Source organism: Nannospalax galili, unplaced genomic scaffold (assembly GCF_000622305.1).
Source record: "Nannospalax galili isolate Female #2095 unplaced genomic scaffold, S.galili_v1.0 scaffold470, whole genome shotgun sequence".
NCBI lineage: Eukaryota > Metazoa > Chordata > Mammalia > Rodentia > Spalacidae > Nannospalax > Nannospalax galili.
Window position 1 is genome coordinate 143,638 of NW_008327352.1, and position 17,231 is coordinate 160,868.

At 37.2% G+C, this 17,231-nt stretch overlaps 1 pseudogene; it reads left to right on the plus strand.

Moving 5' to 3' along the window:
- The first annotated feature begins 13,486 nt into the window (after positions 1-13,486).
- Positions 13,487-14,877, plus strand: LOC108490536 (annotated as a pseudogene).
- Positions 14,878-17,231: the final 2,354 nt, after the last annotated feature.

The window sequence follows — 17,231 nt, forward strand, 5'->3', positions numbered from 1 at the left end:
GGTTTGTCAAAGGTAACACAACCTAAGACAGGCAAAAATGCATAAGATTAGAGGAAGGAGATAGCTATCTCTCCTCAGGGAGCCACCTATGAGGTGGATAACCCATGAAATAAAGTCACTCTGGCCTTAAAATAAAAATAAAAAGGGGGATATGTCCAGACCTAAAGGCCCCACCTTGCATAGGTCCAAAAGGAAGTTATGGGGGTGCAGCCTGGCTTGCTTTTAAAGTCTGAAGAATACTTCTGCACTGCTGAGGACTGCATGATCAGCATGTGACCATCCCTAAGATACACCCTCGGGGCAGAGGTGGGAGTTCCAGGTGCCTTTATAAGCTTTGTAACACCTGCCATAAATGAGTCCCTGTGTGACTAGGCTCCCCATTGTGTCTGAGTGTCCTTGGGTAATGGGGGTGGCGTGGGCTGGTGAATGGCGTTCTTACTCATCCCCAGTCATCACCTCACTGGGGCTTACTGGTTTGAACCCCTGGCAGCTGAAAATTATGGTCTCATGTTCTTGCTGTCTTTTCATGAATAATTACATCATTCATCCATTCTGTTACATGTTTTATACTATAAAGTGTCCACTGGATAGGTTCATTTGTCAACTTCACATACCTGAGTAGAGAGAACCTCAACTTAGGAATTTTCTCCATTGGACTGGCCTGTTGTCCTCTATGGGGCATTTTCTTGAATGTTGAGTGATGTGGGAGTGCCCAGTCCCTGTGAGTGATGCCATCCCTAGACAGGTGGCCATGTGTTGTATAAGAAAGAAGGCTGAGAACAGGCCAAGAGAACAAATCAGTAAGTAGCACTCTTTCATGGTCTCTTATTCAGTTCCTTCCTCTAGGTTCCTGCCCTGAGTTTCTGCCCCATTTCTTTCAAAAACTGTGCCTTGGAAGATTAAGATGAAATAAATACTTTCCTCCCTAAGATGATTTAATCATGATATTTATGACAGCATCAGATAAATCAAAATAGGACATGTAGTTACATCAAGCCATTCTATTAGGACTTCTGAAAATTAAAGGAAATGATTTAGAAAATCTTTATTTGGTTTGTGATTTATCATCAGCCATTTCTTCCTACAACATGGGCATTTTATTTTATTTATTTATTTTTCAAAGTATACTTTTAGTGAATTTTTGTACATTTCATACATAAGAACTTAATCATCTTAATAAATTCTTCCAGACTGTACCCATTTATTGCCCTCACGGATTTTCATGCATTCTGTTACATATGTTAAGCCCTATCAAGTTATTGTACCCAGACATCCCACAGTGCAACTTCCTCCAATGGGTCTAGTCACTCTGTCTACAGTCTCTCCCTTAAATATCAACTTTCTCAGCCGGCAGTTATTTATATTTATTTCACATCAGTGAGGCTTGAACTCGGGGCTTTTTATATCTTATGCATTTCTATAAATTCACGCACATGGATTTTATATTACATATTTGAGATCTAACTTTTCCTCGATAGCTCCTTCTTATGACAGACTCACATCGCAATGAGTGATGAATTTATTCCACCCTCTGTGAAATACTGAAGATGTTCAAAATTGGGCAGTTTTTTCCAGTGCACCCAAATATGCAAGCTAATATAAAAACAAATGCTGTCATTCAAATGCATATGAAATTTGTCTGTTTTTATTTTGTTCATTTTATTTAAACTATTATAGGAATTATGATTTTAAGAAATTATGAATTTTATTATTTTAAAAATCAACATATAAAGTATCAGGCTTCCTAGGATATTTTTATACATACTAAATTTTGTTAAACTTACGTCTCTTCCTGTCTTCTACATTCACATCCTCGATTTTAAAGATTTAAAATTTTAACCCATCTACCGTGAGTGAAATGGTGACTGTATATTTTGTGGTATTGTTTTGTTTATAGTCTAGTTAAAATAGTGGGAAAATATCCTCAGTTGCAGTGCTGTGTAGCATTCTGTCTATAATGTTTTGTACATATTGAGGATGCTGTAATGTTTTGACTAAAAATGAGAAATCAGTTCTTTTGCAAAAATTGCTATGAAAATCTTCCTTAAGATGTTCCAATTTTCTTTGAAGATGTCAAAATAAAAATAAAATGTTGATAATTATGAAAGAAAATAACTAAACTAAAAATAAATTATTAAATATTGCCTTTGAATATAAAGAAATTACCCTTGATATGGCAATTCCATATCTTCTCTAAGTATCCATCACCAATAACTGATAGCAAGATTTCAAAGAGATATTTATACACCCACATTCATAGCAATATCATTCACAAGAGCCAGAAGCTGATAACAAACCAAGTGCCCATACATACACAAATAGATAAACAGAGCATGGCACATGCACACAAATAAATAATACTGACTCAAGAAAGAAGATAACAGAAAAAAGAAAGGAATTTTCACACTTGCTACACCATGGATGAATCTTGATATGCTCAGCTCAGTCGAGTAAGCCGGTTGCAGAAAAGCATATGCTGTGATTTCATTTTTCTGTGTCACCTATAGAATTCAGACACAGAAGGTAGAATGATATCTGCCAGAGTCTTAAACAGGGAGATAATGAAAAATTATAATTTAGTGGGGATAACACTTCAGTTTTGCACAAAGAAAAATCTCCTGGAGATCAATGGTGTTAATGTTGGCACAACAACATGTATTTACTTGATGCCACTGAACTGAGCAATGAAAACGCATCAAAATGGTTTGCCTCATTATATATTTATAATGATTTAAAAACTTAAACATTAACAAAATAATAATGAAATGATTTCTGAGTTGCTTTTTCCTGCTCAGGTCCTTCATGGCATTTGAGAAACCACCCACCCCTTATTTCACAGTGCAGGATGAGAATTCTTTTCCTATAAAAACTGTTTCATTCACACTGGTGCCCTACTTACTCTCCCAGCCAGGATATCTTCCAGATCAGTAAATATTTCCAATCATTCAGGGACACACAGACCTTACATCATCCTCTTCCTGGTAGGACCACAACCAGTTCTAGCCCAGGAATAATGAGTTGACTACTGACTGTTGCTTATTATATTATCTATATTACTGTTACTAGGACTAGAACAGAGATCTCCAATCCAGACATGATTCCTCCTTTAGAATCTTGGGTCTATCCATAGCACAGAAAAGGTGTGTCTTTGAGGGGCTTGGGAAGTAAGAAAAGGAAAATTAAAGTAATGTGAAATGGAGGGAGGGAAAGACTACCTCTCAAATAAATCTTGAGTTGTAGGAGAGAACCTTGGGTTGGAGAGATGGCTTACCAGGTAAAAGTGCTACCCATGCAAACCTAATGACTCAAGGTCAATCCCTGGAACTGCATAAAAAGCCAGATGTGGTGGTGTGCATCTGTAATTCCAGCATTCCTGTGGTGAGAAAGAAGACAGAGACAGAACTACCCACAAACACACAGGTCAGCTAGTCTGGAGTATGTAGTTCAGCAACAAAAGTAACCAGAGATACTGTGCTTCACAGGTGGAAGGAGAGAACAGATTCCTAAAATTTTCCATGTGACCTCCCCACATGTGACATGGTGTGATGGTTTCACTGGAAGTGTCCCCCACAAGCTCCAAGTATTTAGAATACTGTCCCTTAGTTAATGGTGCTATTTGGGAAGGTGTAGCCATGCTGGAGGAAACATGTCACTAAGAGGGGGCTTTGAGAACAGACAGCCACATCCCATTTCGAGTTTCTTTCTCAGTTTCATGTGCCTGCTCAAAGACGTGAGCACTTAGCCTTTCTCCCATGTCCCTCCACCTCCACTGTGATGGAATCTTATCCCTCTTATACTATTCCTTCTATAAATTTCCTTCGTCATGGTGTTTTACCATAACAACAGAAAAGTAGCTAATGCAACAACTATTTTATTCTTCTTTAGCTTTTCTTATATGCAGAAAATAGATTTAAGATTATATGCATATGTCCATATATGTATACACAAATATTTCTCTCTATTCCTTTAGATGTGTTTAGATTATGATATTAGAAAGGGAGTTGTAATAAGGGAGGAAGAGACCTTAAGGGAGGTTTAGCTCTATCATCTGCAGAAGCCTACAAGTTAGAAAACAACAAATCCCTTCACCAACATCTTTCTCTTCTCCAGAATACAAATATCTGACCACAGATGGATCCTCTTTGTCATACATGTGCTACACCATGTCTCCAAGTCACATGACACTCTGGTGATGCTCCATACAAGAAAGGTGACATCACACAGTATAAACATCTGGCTTACCTTTCTCATTTGAGATAATCTTGAAGGTACATTTTGCCTTAATAATTTCTTAGTACATCTGAGGGTATTTTCTGAGTCTACATTATTACTCAATTTATTCCTCAGCCTAATCAAATGTGATTGTTTTTCTTCCATGGAGTCTCAATGCAGGTGCACATCTTAATTTTCTGTAAATATTAATCTGCATTTCAGAGTCTTATTCCTAGGTAACACAAAATAATTTATTAAGAAATCATGGCCTTTCAGATCTATAAATTATATATACACACATATGTATATATATATTATTCAGACATATGTACACAGACATATATCATGTATATATACATGTATATTCAGGTTATACACATTATGAAATAAAATAATGATGCACAAGTTTTGAAATATTAAACAGGATGCTGTGAATTGTTTCCTTAAGAAGGTGACATGTCTGGGGCTGGAGGTGACTCAGCAGTTAAGAGCAATGGGTGCTTTTGCAGAGGACACAGGTTCAATTCCCAGCACCCACATAGTGACTAACAGCTGTCAGTAACTCCATGTCCAGGGGAATCCAATGCTTTCTTTTGACCTCTGCAAGCATTGCATGACACGGGTGCACTTACATGCAAGGAATACACTCATGCACATAAAACAAAAAACTAATAAAATTATTTTTAAAGGTGATTTTTGCAAAATACTGGATGGAGTAATAAATTAATGATGTGGCTATGTGTAATAGAGAGAGCCAACCCTGCATTCCATGAATAAACCCAGACTTAGAAGATATCATACTCCTGTATTGCTAGCTGGACTTACATTTTCTTATTGTTATTAATTTTGCAAAGTAAAGATAACTTTGGATTTAGCTTTCTTTCACTAAAATCTGGTCTTATTTAGTATCCACATTGCTATGACCTCTCTAAATGAAATGAGCATATGCCTTATCTACTGTAGAAATGACTTTTGCAATATGGACACAATATGGACTAATGAATTCTACTTAGCCTTGCAACCAACAAGTTATAAAGTAAATGCTCTTCCAAAGGACCTAGCATCCACGTGACAGTTAGCAAATGTCCTTAACTTTAGCTCCAGGAGAATATGATGCCCTCTTCTGGCCTCCATAGGAACTTCACACACACAGTACACTTATATACAGGCAGGCAAGAATCCCAAATATTTAAAACAAAAATTTTTTAAATTTAAGTGTAGGAGGACCTTTGCATATAACTAACTACTTGTATCTTATGTTCTATGAGAAGTTATATTATCAATGACTTTAAACTAAATTTTAATACCAAGGCATTTCGATTTCTGTATTTTCTTGAGAAGCTTCTTTTTATATTTTTATTGAGTTTTTGTGCATTTCACATAATAGTTCTTAATCAGATTTAAAATCTCTCCCCCATACACAGCCCCCATAGCCACCCCTACCAGATTTCACACATTCAGTCATATACGTTAAGTACTATCCAGTCAAGCATTTGTGCCCAGATGTCCATTGGTGCAAGTTCATACACTGGAGTCTACTAGAGCCTAGTCATCCTATCTAGAGATCTTAATCTTTACTCTCTCTCACCCATCAGTAATCAGTTGCCAATAGCTCCTATGCTCAGGTTGAGGCCTACTACCCGTTTCCCTTATTATATGCTAGGATTTTGTATGATTGTGTCAGCACGGGTATTGTCCATGCTGTCACCATTGTTTCAAGTTCATAGGAGCAAGGTTCCAGTGGCCTGAAAGCCTCTGTTTCCTTATGTTTAAGCACCAACCCTGGCTCTTACAATCTTTCTTCTTCTTCCATAGTGGTTCTTGAGCTATGGGTGGATGAGTTTTAATATAGGAGGCCTATTCAGGGACATAAACTCTGCAGTCTGTTACATTATTAGCCAGTTGTGGCCTTCTGTGTACATCACACTCTGTTGTATAAGGAAAGTTCTCTGGTAAGAGTTGAGGGATGCATTGTTATTCTCTATTTCCCTACTTAACTATGTTACATGAGGCTTGGGTGTGGTGGTTCAACTGTACCTATGTCACCTAGAGCTGGGCATCTTTTATACATATATTCTTTGTGTGTGACCAATTGTGGATCTCTAATAGCCTCTATCTGTTGAAAACAGAAGCTTCTTTGATTAGTGGTTGTATGGTATACTTGTCTAAAAGCATAAGAATTCATATTTAGCATATAATAAGAAATTTCATTTGTCTAGAGATATAATAAAGATAGGTTTTCTCTAAGATCAGTTACCTCTGTAGCCATATGTATTTGACTGTATTTACAGTACCTCCCATTGTGAGGGCTTTAAGTCCAATTAGATAGAAGTTGATTATCGCCTAGACAAAAGTGTCACTACTGCACCAATAGAGATGATTTGCTGGGATAATCATTGTGGTTAATAGATTTTAGAGATAAGTTGGACCATCGACTGATTGTCTTCCAAAGAAGCTTGCATAATATCCTCTAGAACTATGACAGCTTGTCTTCAGAGAGAAGTCTTCCAGGTCAGTTTCAGCTCCCTAGCTCCAAGTCCTGTGTCTGAAGTATGTCCTATCTTCAGAAAGAGGGTCTTTACTTTCAAGCTCTGGGATGTATTCAAGACATGTGTTATTTTTGGAGTCTCTTGGACGACTCTGACCAACAACTGGAAGGGAGGTTTCTCCTGTCTGGCACTGTGTTCCTTGTTATATAGCCTTCAGGTATATGTATTTTTCAGGGGATTTTTGAGTCAATATATTTTTCTCCAGTTTTATGTGCCACTTAAGCTTTACTTATCTCTCCCATCTTTCACCTGTCTAACCACCCTCCACCCTCCCCAGTTTAAGTACTTCCAGTTTTCCCCCAGAACACCTGTCTCCAATTATCCCTCCTCTCTTGAGTTTTTCTTCCCCTTTACTCCCGTGTTTATCTTTCCTCCTCCTTCCTTTCTCCTTCCCTTATTTTCCCATTTCCCCTTTAGTAACATATGTTTCCTACCATCTCCCACTTTGAGAATCTTTCTTTCCCTTTACCTCTGTGTTTTCTTTTCATTTTCCTGCCTCCTGCTGTTACATCAGAATATATATTCACATATAAAGGATTGGTATTACGATTTGCAAATGAGGGAGAATATACGTCACTTGATTTTCTGAGTCTGTGTTCCTTCACTTAGTACCTGCAAATTTTATAATTTCATCTTTTCGTTTTACTAAAGAATACTACATTATATAAATGTACCACATTTTCATTATCCATTCATCAACTGAGGGTCATTTAGATTGTTTCCATCTCTGTGCTATTGTAAAAAGAGAAACAACAAACATGGATATACAGATATCTATACACTAGAATGAGTCCTTTGGGTATATGCCAGAGAGTGGTAAAACTGGATCATATGGTAGCTTCATTTGTAGTTTTTTGAGAGTTCTCCACATTACTTTCCATAGTGGTTGCACAAGTTTCCAATCTCACTGGCAGTAAATGAGCATTCCCTTTTCTCCACCTCACCACCCACATTTGATGTCCTTTTCTTCTCTTGATATTAGTCAGACTGATTGGGGTAAGATGAAATCTTAAAGCGGTTTATTATTTGAATTTCTCTAGTTGCTAAGGGTGTTGAGCACTTTTTAAGTTGTTTTTTAGCCATTTTTAATTCTTCATTTGAGAATTCTTTGTTCATGTCCTTAGCCCGTCTTTTCATTGGGTCATTTATTTTCTTGTTTCTTTTTCTTTTACTTTCTTTTTTTTTAGTTCTTTGTATATTCTGGATATTAATCTTCTGTTGGATGTGAGATAAATAGCAGGTGAAGATTTTTCACCCATGCTGTGGGTTTCCTCCTCTCTTCCTTGGTTGTTTCTTTTGCTGTATAGAAGCTTTGTAGCTTAATGAGGTTACCCTTGTTAATTGCTGATCTTAATTCCTGAGCAAATGATGTCTTATTTAGAAAGTTATTTCCAATGCCTACATCTTTTAGGGTACTGCCTATGTTTTCTTCTATCAGGTTCAGAGTTTCACGTTTTATACTGAGGTCTTTGATCTATTTAGAGCCGACTTTTGTGAAAGGTGAAAGATAAGGTTTCAATTTCATTTTTCTACACTTGCAGATCTAGTTTTACCAGAACCATGTGATGAAGATGCTGTCTTACCTCTATTTTGTGTTCTTGGCCCCTTTGTCAATCATAAGGTGGTTGAACTTGCATGCATTCATGTTTGGGTCTTCTGTTGTGTTCCATTGATCTACTTGTCTGTTTTTGTGCCATTACCATGCTGTTTTAATGACAATATCTCTGTAATATATTTTGATATCTGGTATGGTAATTTCCCCAGCATTGCTCTTTTTGCCCAAGATTGCTTTAGCTATGCAGGGTATTTTATGAGTCCATATGAAATTTAGGATTTTTTTTTAGCTTTGTGAAGAATATCATGGGGACTTCCACTGGCATTGCATTAAATCTACAGATTGCTTTTGGTAAGATGATCATTTTTACAATATTAATTCTACCAATTCATGAGCACAGTAGGCCTTTCCATCTCCTGTCACTTTCCTCTATTGCTTTCTTTAATGACTTAAAATTTTCATCATAGAGATCTTTGATGTCTTTGATCAGGTTTACTCTTAGATATTTTATTTTACTTTATTTTATTTTAGAGGCTGTTGTGAATGGGAGGGTTTCCTTGAATACTGTTTGCAATTGCTTGTTATTGGTATATAGCTACTAGTTTTTATAAGTTGATTTTGTATCCTCCTGCTTTACAAAAAGGGTCAATCATTTCTAGCAGCTTTCTGATGGAATTTTTAGGAATATACATAATAAATATATATAATATATAATCATATAGTCTGAAAATAGTAAAAATTTGACCTATTCTTTTCCAATTAGTATTCTTTAATTTCCTTCTATTGTCTTATTATATTATTGCTCCAGCAAGAGTTTCAAGATCTATATAGAAAATGAGTGGAGATAGCAGACAGCCTTGTCTGGTTCCTGATTTTAATGGAAAGGCTTCCTGTTTTTCTACATTTAGAATGATGTGGGCTGTGGGTTTGTTATATATAGCTTTAATTATGTCTAGGTATGTTCCCTCCAGTCTATTTCTCTCTAGGACTTTTAACATGAATGCCTGTTAGATTTTGTCAAAGGCCTTTTCTGCATCTATTGAAATGACGGTGTGATTTTTGCCATTAAATCAATTCATATGATTTATTGCAGATGCCTACGTCAATTTTGAAAAAAAAACACATGAAAAATCAAGGGCAGACTTGTTAATATAATTCTGAATTCTAGTTCCTTGTGAAACTGCAGCAGATTAATCAGTAGGAGCTTGGCAACTTGGTGACACTGTCCTTTCATCAATTTATTTTTATTTTATGTGTATGAGTGTTATTCTTGCATGTGTGTAAGTCTACCCGTGTTGTGCAGTGCCCAAGAAGGGTAGAAAAGTGTGTCAGACCCCCTGCAACTGGAGTTAATGACTGTTGTTAGCTGCCATGTGGGTGATGGGATTCAAACATGGGTCTTCTGTAGGAACAGACAGTGTCCTTAACTGCTGAGCCATCTCTTCAGTTCTAGTGACACTCTCTTAAAATAAAAATTATTCTTAAAAATTAAATATTGTTTTATTTTTTCTTATACAAAACTTCCACATGCATACTCTGCAAGAGAACTTTTATATATCAATATTTTAAAATTTATTTTTAAATGAATTTTTGCACACTGAATGTAATACATTTTAATATTGATAATATTTATATCTTCTCCTGCGTCTGCACCACCCTTTCCGGACCCTCATAAAATTTTCGAGAGAGAGAGAGAGAGAGAGAGAGAGAGAGAGAGAGAGAGAGAGAGAGGTAGATACACGTATATGCCTATGAGTCTAATTTTTGTTCCCAAATGCCTATCTATGTGGGTTATCCATTGGAGCCTGGTCAACCTACTAAGAGTCTCATCCTTAAACGAGGCTGAATCTCCTCTTCTCAGCAGTCATCAGTCACAATTTGGGGTTTCTTACCAAGTTCCCCACATCTATACAGGGGTCTTCAGAAGGATCTTGGTGTTTGCTTGACATTCAAAAGCCCTATATTTGATGCCCAGCACGAGCATAAATACACTAAAAATGAAAACCAAACAGAAGTAGTGGGTGCTAATGAAGATGTAAAGAAAAAGGACCTCTGAAATACCGTCAGTAGGAATGTAAATTGAAATGCCCCTTATGGAGAATGATATAGATATTTGTAACAAAGCTGAAATTTGAACTACAATATGATCCAGCTATCCCACTTCTGGGAATATAATAAAAGTAAATGAAGTCAGCAATCCAAGAAGATTCATGAACACTTGTATTTATTGCACGACTATTCACAATAGCTAAGATATGAAATCTTGGGAGACAATCAAAGATAAATAAATAATATGAAGTATATACACACAATGGGATAGTATTCAACCACAAAATGGAGTGAGATGCTGTTCTTTCTAACAAAATGGAGGAAACATCAGGATATCACATTAAGTGAAATATATCAGATGCAAGTAGACAAATAAAACATGTTCCTCTTCAGAGTGTAAGTTATAAAAAAGAAGCCATCCTCAATGTAGAAAGCCAACTACCAGAAATTGGGAAGAGACAGAAGGACTGGATTTGATCAGTGTATATTATAAAACTATATTCAAATATCACAGTATAATCTCTTAAAACATACAGTTAATATAGGTTTGTTATCAAATAGTATAAGAATGATAGATTAAGAAGTTAAACATGAATAATAAATTGATAACATGAAAATACAGATATTATTAAATGTATTTAATTATTTTTAATTTAATTTTAACATATTTTTATGTTTGAAAATTTCATACATCAGTACTGTTATTAGCATTCTTATTTGTATTAATATTAGTACTGTTACATATACATACATTTACCTATAATTATACATATATATGTATCATGCATTGAGTCAATTTAGTGGTGTATTTAGGGCTGACTACTTGAAATTAGATAACCTACTAGGGAGCGAGTACCTAGAGAAAACTCATTTAGCCTCTCTCAGTATGAATTGTCTGTAGCTTTTCATCTTGAGGTGTGATCCTGTGAAATTTTCCCCATCCATATTGGCATGTTAACTGGTTTTGTCATTATGTATATCTTGTTATGCTACTCTACTGTGTAGAATTAATGGCACAGCTTCCCTATCAAGCCTAGAAGACATATTATGTATGTATATGTGTGTTTGGGTTTGGGTATGTGTATGTGAGTGCAGGTGCACATGGAATCCAGAGATTTCAGACACCCCAGGAACTGGAGTGACAGACAATTATGAAATTCCCAAAATGATTTTTGGGAATTGAGTTACAGTTATCTGGAAGAGCACTACGCACCCTTCAAATCTGAGCAATGTCTACATCATTAATATATTTTTAAAAAATGAGTGCCGCCATAGAGTACTAGTTAAAACTATGCAATTAAGGTTAAATTCCAATCAGATACTCTTGATTCGATTGATTTTGTAATTATATTAGAATTTCCATTTAAAATGAATAAAAATCCTTTAACTTAACTGTCACTGTTGTGAAGGAAAATGGACATTAAAAGTATTATGTTGAAACTGGAGATGTTATTAACAAATATTTCAGGAAGAAGTAACATCTCTGTCTTTTTGCAGTAATCCATATTTAAGTATTGTAGATTTTAATCTTCTATGGACAATACTGAAACCGCAATAAAAATAATGGAAAAATTAATGAAATTTGAGAAGGGACAGAGTTTTGGCATTGTAAAAAAATATGTAAACTATTCAGTTTTTGGAGACATATACTTTGTATGTATTTTGTAAACCTACAGTTAATTCAGACTTGATATCATGAAATAAACATATACTCAAAATGTAAGGTTATAAATTTATAGAAAAAGTTCATGTGGTATATGTTCATGGCACACAACATGGAAGGAATTGGAAATGAAATGCTTGAATATTGGGCACTTATCTTGGAATCATAAAGTGAGACAACATGAACCCCACCCTCCTATAGCCATGGTTTCTGGAGATGTGCTCTCCTGAGATCAAAATGTAAAGAAAATCCTCATTTAATGAGGAGTTCTGGATATTGATTTCCCAGGGATATGCTGACTAGAAATAACTCTGTGATGATTCCTCTCGACACATCTGCTGAGGTGATAATCTTTCAGGACCCAGAGTTCAACAATTCAGTTGGTTTTCATTTGTGAAGGATGCACAATTTCCCAAGTACATATCTTCCTCCATTAAGATCCATGTGTGATGCTGATCTTGACTCCTCTTGAAGCCAACCAGATAGTACCAACTCCTTTAGCTAACACTTTGACAATGTTTCAATTCTATTACTAGAATTTCATTCTATAAAGCAGTGACAAGATGACATGCCAAAGACGATGAGGAACAAGTCCCTAATGCCAGTCCTTTCAACAATCTGTCACACATAAAAAAGTAATTGAATTTTTGCAATTTTCATACTGTATAATGATAGGATTTAGATCCCCCACCTGCACCACCTCTTACTACCTCCCACCTAATTTCATGTGTTCATGAAATGGAGTGAGTTCATGTTCTTTAGGGTGTAAATGTTCTCCCCTCAAATATAAAGACAATATTAAAATTTTATTTACATTTTCTGTGTAGAGTTGGAGACGGTTGTGTATCATATTCCTTGTTAGCTTGGCCATATAAAGGGCTCTAGACTGCATGCTGTATAACATTTTTGTCAGTTTCACAGTGTTCTAATTTGTTTCTCTATCACTGTGACAAAACACTCTGACCAATACCAAGTTAGGGAAGAAAGGGTTTATTTGGCTTACATCTCCAGGGTCACAGTTCATCAGGGAGCCCAAGGTAGGAACACAGGGCAAAAATCTGGAAGCAGGAGCTGGAGCACAGGCCATGGAGGAATGTTGCTTATTGGCTTGTTCCTTTGGCCCATGCTCAGCCTGCTTTCTTATAAAACACAAGATAACCTGTTCAGGGGTGGCACCACCCACAGTGGACTGGGCTATCCCATATGTCTTAACAATCAGTAAAACACCCCCCAGACAGGGCCACAGGCCAGTTCAATGAAGGAAATTCTCCAACTGAGGCTCCCTTAACCCAGGTGTGTCAGGTTGACAAAGCTATCCAGAACCTATAGCTTCAATTCCAAAGATTAGTGTTTGCAGTGATGACATTCTAATGCCTTTCTAAGTGTTGTTGCTCTTTCTGGCACAAACTTTTACTATCTTTTCAGCCTATCATCATTCCTATCATATTCATCAACAACATGGAGAATAGCAACTGTACTGCTTTTCCAGAATTCCTTCTTGTTGGACTGACAGATAACCCAACACTGCAGCCTGTTCTGGTAGGCTTGTTCCTTTCCATCTACTTGATAACCATCTTGGGAAACCTGCTAATAATTCTCACTGACAGCTCTGACTCACATTTCCAAACCCTTATATACTTATTCCTCTCCAACCTGTGCTTAAATTACATCTGTTTAAGCACAAGCATAATTCCAAAGACGCTAGTGAACATCCAAGAAAATAGTCACAGACTCACTTACAGAGGCTGTCTCACCCAGATCAGCTGTGTCTTAATTTTTGGAGGCAGAGAAAACTGCTTGCAGTAATGGCCTTTGACCACTACATGGCTATTTGTCACCCCATGAGGCACACAGTCATTATGTGACCTACTGATTCTATTGTCTCTGCTCATTACTGTTATGGATTCACTGATGCACAGTCTGATGGTGCTGACATTGTTCTACTGCACATATCTAGAAATCCCAAACTTCTGTGAACTTCCTCAGATTTTTAAATTTGACTGTTCTGACACCTTGATTGATAACATCCTTATATACATTTTATCCTTCATATTTGTTGGTATTCCTCTCTACGGGATAATCTTTTCTTATTCTCACATTGTATCTTCTGTCTCGAGAATACAGAACGGAAGAGGCTGATGAGAAGGAGGAAGGAGATCCAATAACACAACATAGTGTAGTAGCCAATGTTGGGACAAACTTCGGGATTCTGATCCCGAGTGCTTTATTGATGGGGATTTTATAAGGCTAGGAAGCAGCTTACTTCAGACTACAGAAGTGAGTACATGGTATAGAGTATGAGAACTTCAGTCATAAATAATTTTAAGGAAATAGTATAATGTTTAACTCAGAGAAAAACATGCTTTTATGAGGCAGTGGTCATGCCTTATGTACAGAACAGAGCATTCTTAGGCTAGCCAGACCTAGCAACCATTCTTTCCACGTTCTGGAACATGGGCCTCAAAGCTACATGTTGGAAGCTTAACCTGTCAGTTTTCTGTCTTGGTCACTTCTCATTCCAAATTTGCTTTAATGCACTTTTTTTTCTTACTGTTTTCCACATGCAATCATCAGAAGAAAAGTACAAAGCCCTTTCCATCTGTGGGTCTCATCTGTCAGTGTGTCCTTGTTCTATAGGACAAGTATTTGGATATATATTAGCCCAGTTGTGCACTCATCCAAAAAGACTGCAGATTCTTCAGTGATGTATTACGTGGTCCCCCAGATGCTGAACCCCTTTCTACAGTCTGAGGAACAGGGACTTGAAGGAAGCCTTGAGGAAGCTCTTTGGTAGAATGACTTCTATTTCTACTCTGTTTCATAGATTTGGACATGAATTTCTAGAGTAAATAACTAAAGATAATTTCCAGTGAGTCAGAATGCCTATTCCTCTCCTCTCAATATATTATTCTAAAATGATAACTTAAGCACCAACTATATTGTAATTGTGTTAAAAATCTCATTTTTATGTCTACTTCTGTGATTTTCTGACATGATTCAAATTCTTTATGCACAATTTGTTTTCTTGGATTCCAGAGAAGATGAGTCTGAATCATGATATTAGTTTAAGAAATTTTGCTGAGGTACAGTCTCACAGTTGCAGGTGAACTGACTAGGAATATATTTAAGCCAAATTAAGCTATATTTCCATCTAGAGGAATCTTTCTACCTATTGTAGAGTTGAGTTGAGTCTACTGTAATTGCAAATAGTATTCATGCAACGATGATGCAAAGAGGTAGGTATTTATTTCCTGTGAAACGGTTACTTTATATGTTTCCCTGAGTGTGGCCTGAATTTTCTCCGGGTCTCCTGCGTGATCAGACAAAGCATATAATATATTTTATGTGTATTTATTAACTTACAAAGGAATGAGTACCCAGTGCCTAGCCCTGAGCCGCCACGACTTAGAGCCCACCTTATCAGACAGTGCCATGCTCATAGTCCCTGCTATGACCCCCTCTGGGGTCCACAAGAGCCAGTCCATTCTGTCTTTGAGTTGCTGTGCTGGCTGTGAGTTTCCTACACCATCATGCTCTATCAGTGGCTCCTGGCTTCCATCCCAAGATGGCTCCCAATTTCCCTTCCTACTTCCTGCTTGTGTCAGGCCCTGCCCATTGGAGGAACCAGCCAATTGGGAGACATTCCACCACTTTCCTCTGCTCTTAAATCTTTCCATCAATCTTCTGCTAAAGTCCCTAAGCCTTGGAGGGGGTTGATAGATGTAGGGTGATCTCTCTTGTATCATGGCAAGATAGTGGCTTCTTGGGCTTCCCCATTAGTCATCTTTAGGCCATGTCCACTGATCTATCTCAGTGGTGTTTTTTCCTACTATAAAGATAAATGGAAGGAAGTAGACACATTTAAACAAACATGAATGCAAATACAAATGCTTAGACGATATCCCAGTAGGTGTACTATACTCATTAAACAATATGATGACTTCTCCACTAGGGCCTGTAGCCTTTCTCGACAAAAGGCATTGGCCTGGTCTACAGCACCAGATGTGTGTTCCACCCCTAGGAGCAGGCCTTAATCAATTAGAAATTTGTCAGTTGTACATATGTGATCAAGCCATTACTGCACTTGCAGGTATTGCTTGGCATGTATGTAGTGTGCAGCATGTGGGGTCCATCGTTGAGTAGAATTATAGGGGATCCTTTCTTCCCCAACCTGCTGTATAGAGCCTCCTGGCAATATGAACATCATCCATCCAGTGGCATGGAGTTTTGGTTTAGTCTCAGTTCCATCTCTTCTTCCTCTCCTGCGCTCACAACACGCAGTGTCCTCAGCAACATGGCCTTACCGACCTTTCTAGTGTACAACCAATATTAATAGCAATATCCTTGGTGAATCAGAGGACCTGAAGTGTCTCTCTCTGACCAACAGCTCATAGGGGGGCAACCCATCCCTGGTACTGTAGATTTTCTTAACAATTGTCTATAGCTGACCTTTGCTTCTTCAGGTACCTTTCAAATGGGTTTCACATCTGTAAAAAACTCAAAGGAACATTAACATTAAATATTAAATCACTCATAGACAAGGTCTCATAAGGCTTGGAAAGGTTTTGTCCATTCATATTAACTGTTTTCTCCATAGATCCTTGTTAGGTACCATAGCATGGGTATGAGGCATTAATTTGCTTAGCTCATTACCATTTTTAATTATCCCTTTGGAGTCTTTTATTCTTGATACATTTACAGGTGTTGGCTCCTGTTGCCTGATCCTGCACTGGGCTAAGGAGGCAGGGGGCCTTGCCTGTTCCCCCTACACTTGTTGGTTCCGTGAGTCAGACAGGCTCTGGGTCTGCCTCCTGACTCCAGCCACATCTGTCATCTTCCCATTGACCATACCAGGTTGCTGGGTGAGAACTTGGTGGGAAAACCTGCTTCCATCCCTAGTATAGCCTTTATCAGAAGAGAAATTCATCTTATTTAATTGTTGGGATTCTTAACCACCCCTTGAACAGTTGTTATCCTTCAAATGTCCTTTGTAAACTGTTCTTCTGGTTTTAAATCCTTCCAGAAATGCCTTAGTACCAAATTTGGTTTTCTATCAATTTTTTCTATGGGGATTTGGGTTTGACATAAGTCTTGCCACATTTGTCTTCAGGTAACCCAAGTGGGCCATTTCCTCTGTCTGGTCTTTTTTATAGCTCTTATAGGGTGTTCTGTTATTTCAGACACGTTTTACATGCTGGTAAGA